The sequence below is a fragment of the Cryptomeria japonica genome, unplaced genomic scaffold (genome assembly GCF_030272615.1).
Source record: "Cryptomeria japonica unplaced genomic scaffold, Sugi_1.0 HiC_scaffold_177, whole genome shotgun sequence".
In the NCBI taxonomy this organism is placed as follows: domain Eukaryota; kingdom Viridiplantae; phylum Streptophyta; class Pinopsida; order Cupressales; family Cupressaceae; genus Cryptomeria; species Cryptomeria japonica.
The window spans coordinates 276,250-284,773 of record NW_026728999.1 but is presented as its reverse complement, the minus strand read 5'-3'; the positions used below and the strand labels follow the sequence as shown (position 1 = coordinate 284,773).

General features: G+C 56.8%; 1 non-coding gene across 1 annotated transcript; it reads left to right on the top strand.

The window, feature by feature from the left end:
- The first annotated feature begins 7,189 nt into the window (after positions 1 to 7,189).
- On the top strand, positions 7,190 to 7,308 carry LOC131867679 (5S ribosomal RNA). The gene has a single exon (XR_009366230.1). It is a non-coding gene; the product is annotated as a 5S ribosomal RNA (ribosomal RNA).
- Positions 7,309 to 8,524: the final 1,216 nt, after the last annotated feature.

Sequence of the window (8,524 nt, the reverse complement as noted above, 5' to 3'; positions counted from 1 at the left end):
AGGGAACCCCCTGGGATGCGGCTCAAGCAGTGCCCAAAGGGACTGGAATGCGGAATCACATCGAGAGACCCAAATGCTATACGAGGGCTCAAATCGAATTATCGATTTGGCCACGACATGGACGCATCGGAACGACTACCTTTGCCGAACCACTCGCAATTGCATCCATACCGAAACCAATAGACATTTCCGTTAGAGCCCTCGCATAGCATTCGGGAATCTCGCATGCCCCTCTAAATCGACCAATGCTGGCGCTCAATGAAAATCCGAGCGCTACCACCGTTCGAGCGCCAGCATTGGTCGAGTTAGAGGGGCACGGGGGAGAATGCTCCAGTCAACACCTCCCCTATATAAGTTATTTGTCCGATTCTCGCACAACCGTAGTCTGCCTCGTCGAATCAAACAACGGTCCCAGATTCCGACTTCCGTTCCGTAGAGACCCAAAAGCTAGATGGAGGCTCGCAAGAAAGAGAGTCGGCGCATAGCAATCGGGTTTCTCGAACGTTTAGGGACCGAGCTCACTTGCGGATAGGGCAAAATCCGCCAAGCAACCCAAAAGCTAGACGGGGGCTCGAATCGAATCGCCTAGGCGGCCACAACAACGACGTGTTGGATCGACTACCAGTGCCAAACCATTCAGCAAGACTAGTCTGTGTCGAGGCCGGATAGAGATTCTCAGAGAGCGCCCGCATAGCATTTAGGAGACCTGCCGCGTCCCTCACACTCGACAAATGGTGGTGCACGTTTATAAATCCGAGCGATCCCAACCCTTTCAAGCACCAACATCGGTCGAGATAGAGGGGCACGGAGGGGGCTGCGTGAGACAACACAGTCCCCTATATAAGTTATTTGTCCGATTCTCACACATCCGAAGAATGGTCATCAAATCGGACAACAGCCCAAACTTCCGACTTCCGTCCCAGAAAGCCCAAGAGCTATCTAAAACGTTCATGGCCGGAACTCGATCGCGGCTATACCAGTCCGCCAAGCAACCCAAAAGCTAGACTGGAGCTCTAGTCGAATCACCTCTGTGGCCATTGCAAGGACGTGTTGGAGCGACTACCATTGCCGAACCATTCCGCAGGTCGAGTCCATACCAAGGCCGCATAGAGATTCACGATGAGCTCCTGCATAGCAATCAGGAGACTTGCCGTGTCCATCACAATCGATAAATCCTGGTGCAAGATTTTTGCATCCGAGCGCTCCAACCAGTCGAGCACCAGCATCAATCGACATAAACGGGCACGGGGGGAGGATGCTCGAGAACACTACCTCCCCTATATAAGTTATTTGTCCGATTCTCAAGCAGCCGAAGTCTGGTCATCGAATCGGGTCAAAGACCACAACTTCCGACTTTACCCACAATGCAAGTCATCGAATCGAACATCGGCCCCCGAGTCGGACTCCATGCGTATGTCAGGTCATCGGACCCAAATTCCGCCTTCCTGCGCATGGCGGGCCATCAATATCAACTCGGTCATCGGACCCAAACTCCGCCTTTTTGCGTATGGCACGCCTTCAAATCGGTCATCGGACCCAAATTCCGCCTTCCTGTGCATGGCGGGCCATCAACATCAACTCGGTCATCGGACCCAAATTCCGCCTTTCTGCGCATGGCACGCCATCAACTCGGTCATCGGACCCAAATTCCGCCTTCCTGCGCATGGCAGGTCATCGGACACAAATTCAGACCTCGCCAATATGCCTACGTATCGAATCGGTCATCGGACCCAACTTCCGACTTCATCCATACTGTAGGGTCTTTGAGGTTGGCGCGGTGCGCTCAACCCAGGGAGTCGACCCATCGAAGCATACACCTCCCCTATATAAGCTATTTGTCCGATTCCCACACCTGTGTAGTTTGCACCTCTGACCAGGACATCGACCCCAACTTCCGAACTCGACTGCAACGACGGCACCAGCGCCTTGGTGCGCACCTTGCGACGCACAGTCCCAACATTCGCCTTCCTGCACATGGCAGGTCATCGGACCCAAATTCCGACCTCGCGAGTATGCCTACATATCGAATCGGTCATCGGACCCAACTTCCGACTTCATCCATACCGTAGGGTCTTTGAGGTTGGCGCGGTGCGCTCAACCCGGGGAGTCGACCCAACGAAGCATACACCTCCCCTATATAAGCTATTTGTCCGATTCCCACACCTGTGTAGTTTGCACCTCCGATCAAGACATCGACCCCAACTTCCGAACTCGCCTCCAACGACCGAACCAGCGCCTTGGTGCGCACCTTGCAACGCACAGTGCCAACATTCGCCTTCCTGCACGTGGCAGGTCATCGGACCCAAATTCCGACCTCGCGAGTATGCCTACATATCGAATCGGTCATCGGACCCAACTTCCGACTTCATCCATACCGTAGGGTCTTTGAGGTTGGCGCGGTGCGCTCAACCCGGGGAGTCGACCCAACGAAGCATACACCTCCCCTATATAAGCTATTTGTCCGATTCCCACACCTGTGTAGCTTGCACCTCCGATCAGGACATCGACCCCAACTTCCGAACTCGACTAAAAAGACCGCACCAGCGCCTTGGTGTGCACCTTGCAACGCACAGTGTCAACATTCGCCTTCCTGCACATGGCAGGTCATCGGACCCAAATTCCGACCTCATGAGCATACCTACTAATCGAATTGGTCATCGGACCCAACTTCCGACTTCATCCATACCGTAGGGTCTTTGAGGTTGGCGCGGTGCGCTCAACCTGGGGAGTCGACCCATCGAAGCATACACCTCCCCTATATAAGCTATTTGTCCGATTCCGACACCTGTGTAGTTTGCACCTCCGCTCAGGACATCGACCCCAACTTCCGAACTCGCCTGCAACGACCGAACCAGCGCCTTGGTGCGCACCAAAAGTGCGCACTTTTGGAGGGCACTTTTGTGCGCTCCAAAGGTGCGCACTTTTGGAGGGCACTTTTCTGCGCTCCAAAGGTGCGCACTTTTGGAGGGCACTTTTTGGAGGGCACTTTTCTGCGCTCCAAAGGTGCGCACTTTTGGAGGGCACTTTTTGGAGGGCACTTTTCTGCGCTCCAAAGGTGCGCACTTTTGGAGGGCACTTTTTGGAGGGCACTTTTCTGCGCTCCAAAGGTGCGCACTTTTGGAGGGCACTTTTTGGAGGGCACTTTTCTGCGCTCCAAAGGTGCGCACTTTTGGAGGGCACTTTTTGGAGGGCACTTTTCTGCGCTCCAAAGGTGCGCACTTTTGGAGGGCACTTTTCTGCGCTCCAAAGGTGCGCACTTTTGGAGGGCACTTTTTGGAGGGCACTTTTCTGCGCTCCAAAGGTGCGCACTTTTGGAGGGCACTTTTTGGAGGGCACTTTTCTGCGCTCCAAAGGTGCGCACTTTTGGAGGGCACTTTTTGGAGGGCACTTTTCTGCGCTCCAAAGGTGCGCACTTTTGGAGGGCACTTTTGTGCACTCCAAAGGTGCGCACTTTTGGAGGGCACTTTTCCTGTGCTCCAAAGGTGCACACCTAGGTGAGCACCTTCGACCACACCTTGTAGCACACCAAACTCTGACTTTCGACTTCATCCGCAATGCAGGGTCTTTGAGGTTGGCGCAATGCGCACAACCAGGGGAGTCGACCCATCAAACCCAACACCTCCCCTATATAAGCTATTTGTCTGATTCTCATACATGCGTAGCCTGCAGGAGCAATTAGGACATCGACCCCAACTTTCGGCTTCTAAACGAAAACAAGGTCTTTGAGGTTGGTGTAATGCGAACAACTAGGGGAGTCAACCCATCAAACCCAACACCTCCCCTATATAAGCTATTTGTCTGATTCTCATACATGTGTAGTCTACAGGAGCAATTAGGACATCGACCCCAACTTTTGACTTCTTAACGAAAACAAGGTCTTTGAGGTTGACGTAATGCGCACAACCAGGGGAGTCGACCCATCAAACCCAACACCTCCCCTATATAAGCTATTTGTCCGATTCTCATACATGTGTAGCCTGCAGGAGCCATTAGGACATTGACCCCAACTTTTGACTTCTTAACGAAAACAAGGTCTTTGAGGTTGGCGTAATGCGCACAACCAAGGGAGTTGACCCATCAAACCCAACACCTCCCCTATATAAGCTATTTGTCTGATTCTCATACATGTGTAGCCTGCAACAACGATTAGGACATCCACCCCAACTTCTGAATTCGTCTGCGTTGACCGCACCAAAGGTGCACGCCTTGGTGCTCACCAAAATCCGACTTCCGACTTCTTCTGCTATGCGGGGTCTTTGAGGTTGGCGCAGTGCGCACAACCAGGGGAGTCAACCCACCGAATGCAACACCTCCCCTATATAAGCTATTTGTCTGATTCTCATACATGCGTAGACTGCAGCAATGATTAGGACATCCACCCCAACTTTTGACTTCTTAAACAAGACAGGGTCTTTGAAGTTGGTGCAGTGCACACAACCAGGGGAGTCGACCCATCAAACGCAACACCTCCCCTATATAAAGCTATTTGTCCGATTCTCATACGTGTAGTCTGCAGCAGCGATTAGGACATCGACCCCAACTTCCGAATTCGTTTGCATTGACCGCACCAAAGGTGCACGCCTTGGTGTGCACCCTGGAGTGCACTTTGGTGCTCACCTCGGTGCACACTTTGGTGTGCACCTCGGTGTGCACCAAAGGTGCGCACCTTGGAGCGCACCAAAGGTGTACACTTTGGAGCGCACCACATAGGGTCTTTGAGAGGTTGGCGCAGTGCGCACACCAAGGTGGGTGTTGAGGTGCGTGCCGAGGTGGGTGGGTGCTAGGGTGCGCTCCATGGTGGGTGCCAGGGTGGGTGCGTGCTAGGGTGGATTCCAAAGAGGGTCATAGGGTGGGTGCCAAGGTGGGTTGGTGATATAGTGGGTTCAAAGGTGGGTACTAGGGTGGGTTCCAAGGTGGGTCACAAGTTGGGTGCCAGGATGCGTGGGTGTTAGGTTGGGTGCCAAGGTGGGCTCCTGCGTGGGTGGGTGCTAGGGTGGGTTTCAAGGTGGACGCGAGGGCGGGTGCCAAGGTGGGTAACAAGTTGGGTGTTAGGATGGGTGAGTGCTAGAGTGGGTGCCAAGGTGGGTGGGTGCTAAGGTGGATGCCAAGGTGGTTCACAGGGTGGGTGGGTTCTAGGGTGAGTTCCAAGGTGGGTCACAGGTTCAGTGCTAGGGTGGGTGTCAAGGCGGGTGTCGAGGTGCCTGGGTGCTAGGGTGTGGATGCCAATGTGGGTCATAGGGTGGGTACTAGGGTGGGCTGCAATGTGGGTGCCAAGGTGGGTAACATGCTCGGTGGGTTCTAAATTGGGTGCCAGGGTGGGTGTGCACCCACCTTGCCCGAGGTGGGTGCCAAGGTGCCAGTGTGGGTGGGTGCTAAGGTGGATGCCAAGGTGGGTGAGAAGGTGGGTGATAGGTTGAGTGGTAGGATGGGTGGGTGCCAAGATGGGTCACAGGGTGGGTGCAAGGGTGGGTAGGTGCTAGGGTTGGTGTCAGGGTGGGTGGGTGCTAGGTTGGGTTCCAAGGTGGGTGCGAGGGTGAGTGTCAAGGTGGGTCACAGGTTAGGTGCTAGGATGGGTGAGTGCTAGGGTGCAAAGGTGCCAGGGTGGGTGCTAGGATGGGTCGATGCTAGGGTGAGTGGCAAGGTGGGTCCACAAGTGTCAAGGTGGGTGCCGAGGTGGGTGCCAAGTCGGCGACTGCTATGGTGGATGCCAAGGTGGGTCACGGGGTGGGTGCCAAGTTGCTAGGTTGGGTTCCAAGGTGGGTGCCAACGTGGGTGCTAGGGTGCGTGGGTTAAAGGGTGTGTCACAACGTGGGTGCCAGGATGGGTGCGCACCCACACTGGCCAAGACGGGTGCGGGTGCAAGGTTGGGTTCCAAGCCCGGTCACAGGCTGGGTGCTAGGATGGGTGGGTGCCAAGGTGGGCACCAGGGTGGGTGCACCCACCCTGGCCAAGGTGGGTCACGGGGTGGGTCCTAGGGTGGGTAACGGGGTGGGTACTAAGGTGCGTGCCAAGGTGGGTCATAGGGTGGGTGCCAAGGTGGGCACCAGGGTGGGTGTGCACCAACCCTAGCCAGGGTAGGTCACGGGGTGGTTGTCGGGGTGGGCGTCAAGGAGCCAAGGTGGGTGGCAAGTAGCCAAGTTGCGTGCCAAGGTGGGTGTCGGGGTGGGTGCCAAGGATCCAAGGTGGGTGCCAAGGAACCAAGGTGGGTGTCTGGGTGGGTGCCGAGGTGGGAGCCAGGGTGGGTCCCAAGGTGAGTGCAAAGGTGGGTGCCAGGGTCAAGGTGAGTGCCAATGTGGGTTCCAAGGTGCCAGGGTCAGGGTGAGTGCCAATGTGGGTTCAAAGGTGCTAAGTTGGGTGCGAGGTTGGGTGCGAGGGTGGGTGGGTGCCAAGGTGTGCTAGGTGGAAGCCCGGGTGGGTCGGCATCCCATGGGTGTCGAGTTGGGTGCCTGATGGGTGCTTCTTGTCAAGTTTTAGTCGTCGGGACTCATTTCGAGCCTTAGAGGTCGTTTCTTGTCCGGTTGCCCTGTCTTCGACCTGGGAACCCAATTTTGGTCCTCGGGTCCCATTTTTTTTTGTCTCGCATCCCACTTTTGGCCTGTGGCCTTTTCGGGGTCGATTCTCGTTTTGGGCATCAGAGCATGTTTCTTCTCCTAAAACCCAATATTTGTTTATTAAGTCTCGGAACACATTTTTGTTCTCGTGGACCCATCATGGGTCTTGGAACGCATTTGTGGTCCTTGGGTCCCATTTTGCATCCCGAAACTTGTGTTTTGGTGCTTGATCCCTATTTTGGGTGCCCACCTTGCACCAAGTGCGCACCCGGGGCAAACCGAGCGCCTTGGTGCACCAGGGCAAGATCGAGCGTGCACCCGAGGCGCCCCGAACATGCACCAAGGTGCACTCGGCCCACATGTGAGCGCAGGTCGTTGCGCCCGAGGTGGTGTGTGGGCACCGCGTTGCAGACGGGACACTGCACGCACACGACGCCCCCTCCAGGTGCACGCACGTAGGCCGGGCCGGGTGCACACCCGACGCCCTAGCAAGGTGCGCGCACCCGGGCAGGGCTCACACTTGGCGAACGGGGCGCACTTCGCGAGGGAGGGTGTGCACCTCGACGGGGGTGGGTGGCCGGGGTGGATTCGCACGTGGGTCGCGGTTTGCTAAGTACACACTGCGACAAGCTCATAACGGGTGCGATCATACCAGCGTTAGTGCACCGGATCCCATCAGAACTCCGCAGTTAAGCGCGCTTGGGCCGGAGTAGTACTGGGATGGGTGACCTCCCGGGAAGTCCCGGTGTTGCACCCTTTTTTAGTTTTTCGCCGGGCGTCGCAATGCTATTTGAATAAACCTTTTGCCCGTTTGCGTTCTCGTCGGGGCCGGGCCGGGCCGGGGTGCGCTGCCCGCACTACCGCGCGCGCGGGGGCGACACCGAGCGCGCACCCGAGGCGCCCCGAGCACACAGGCCACGGTGCAACCCGGGCGTTGTGCGCGCACCCCGGTGCGCCCGAGGTGCTGCGCGCGCACCCAGGTGAAATCGGTGTGCACCTCGGCCAGTGCGCGCTCGGTCGAGTCGCGCACGTTGGCCAAGGTGCACGGTGATGTTTCTTACTCTAAGGTTCCGCACCAGACGCCCGGGACAGGTGAGCGAAGCTGGGCGGGGCCGGGTGCGCGGCCGGGGCAGGTGCACGCAGCTGGAGAGAGCTTTGGAGCACACTTCGGAGCGCACCAATGATGCGCTCCATTCAAAAGTTTCCTGAAAAGGCAAAAAAAGTTGAGATTATAGAATTTCCCACTTGAGAGATTGTAAAAAAAAAAAATTTAAAATGAAGGAAACGCGGGTGCCAAGGTGTGCGCAGCCCAGCCAAGGTGTGCGCACCAAGGCGCCCACCCTGGCGAAGGTGCACGCAAGGTGCGCACCCGAGGCAAACCGGACAATTAACCCAACTTTCGACTTCGCGCGCACCTTGGAGCGCACTTCGGAGCGCTCCTTGGTGCGCACCAATCTTGGGCACCTCGGAGTGCACCATGGCGCCCACCAAGGTGCGCACCCGGGGCAAACCGAGCTCCGACTTCGTGCGCACCTTGGAGCGCACGAAAGGTGCGCACCATGGCGCCCACCAAGGTGCGCAGCCCAGCCAAGGCGTGCGCATCAAGGTGCGCACCCTGGCGAAGGTGCGCACCCGGGGCAAACCGAGCTCCGACTTCGTGCGCACCTTGGAGCGCACAAAAGGTGCGCAACCCAGCCAAGGTGTGCGCACCCCGGTCAAACCGAGCTCCGAATCGTGCGCACCAGAGGTGCACGCCATCGTGCGCACCTTGGAGCACACTTCGGAGCCCTCCTTGGTGCGCGCCGATGTTGCGCACCTCGGAGCGCACCCGGGGAAAACAATGCAATTAACCCGACTTTCGACTTCGTGGGCACCTCGGAGCGCTCTCGGGTTCGCACCTCGGAGCACACCGAGGTGCGCACCTTTGATGCGCTGCCTTCACCAATTTCCAGAAAAGGCAAGAAAACATTGAG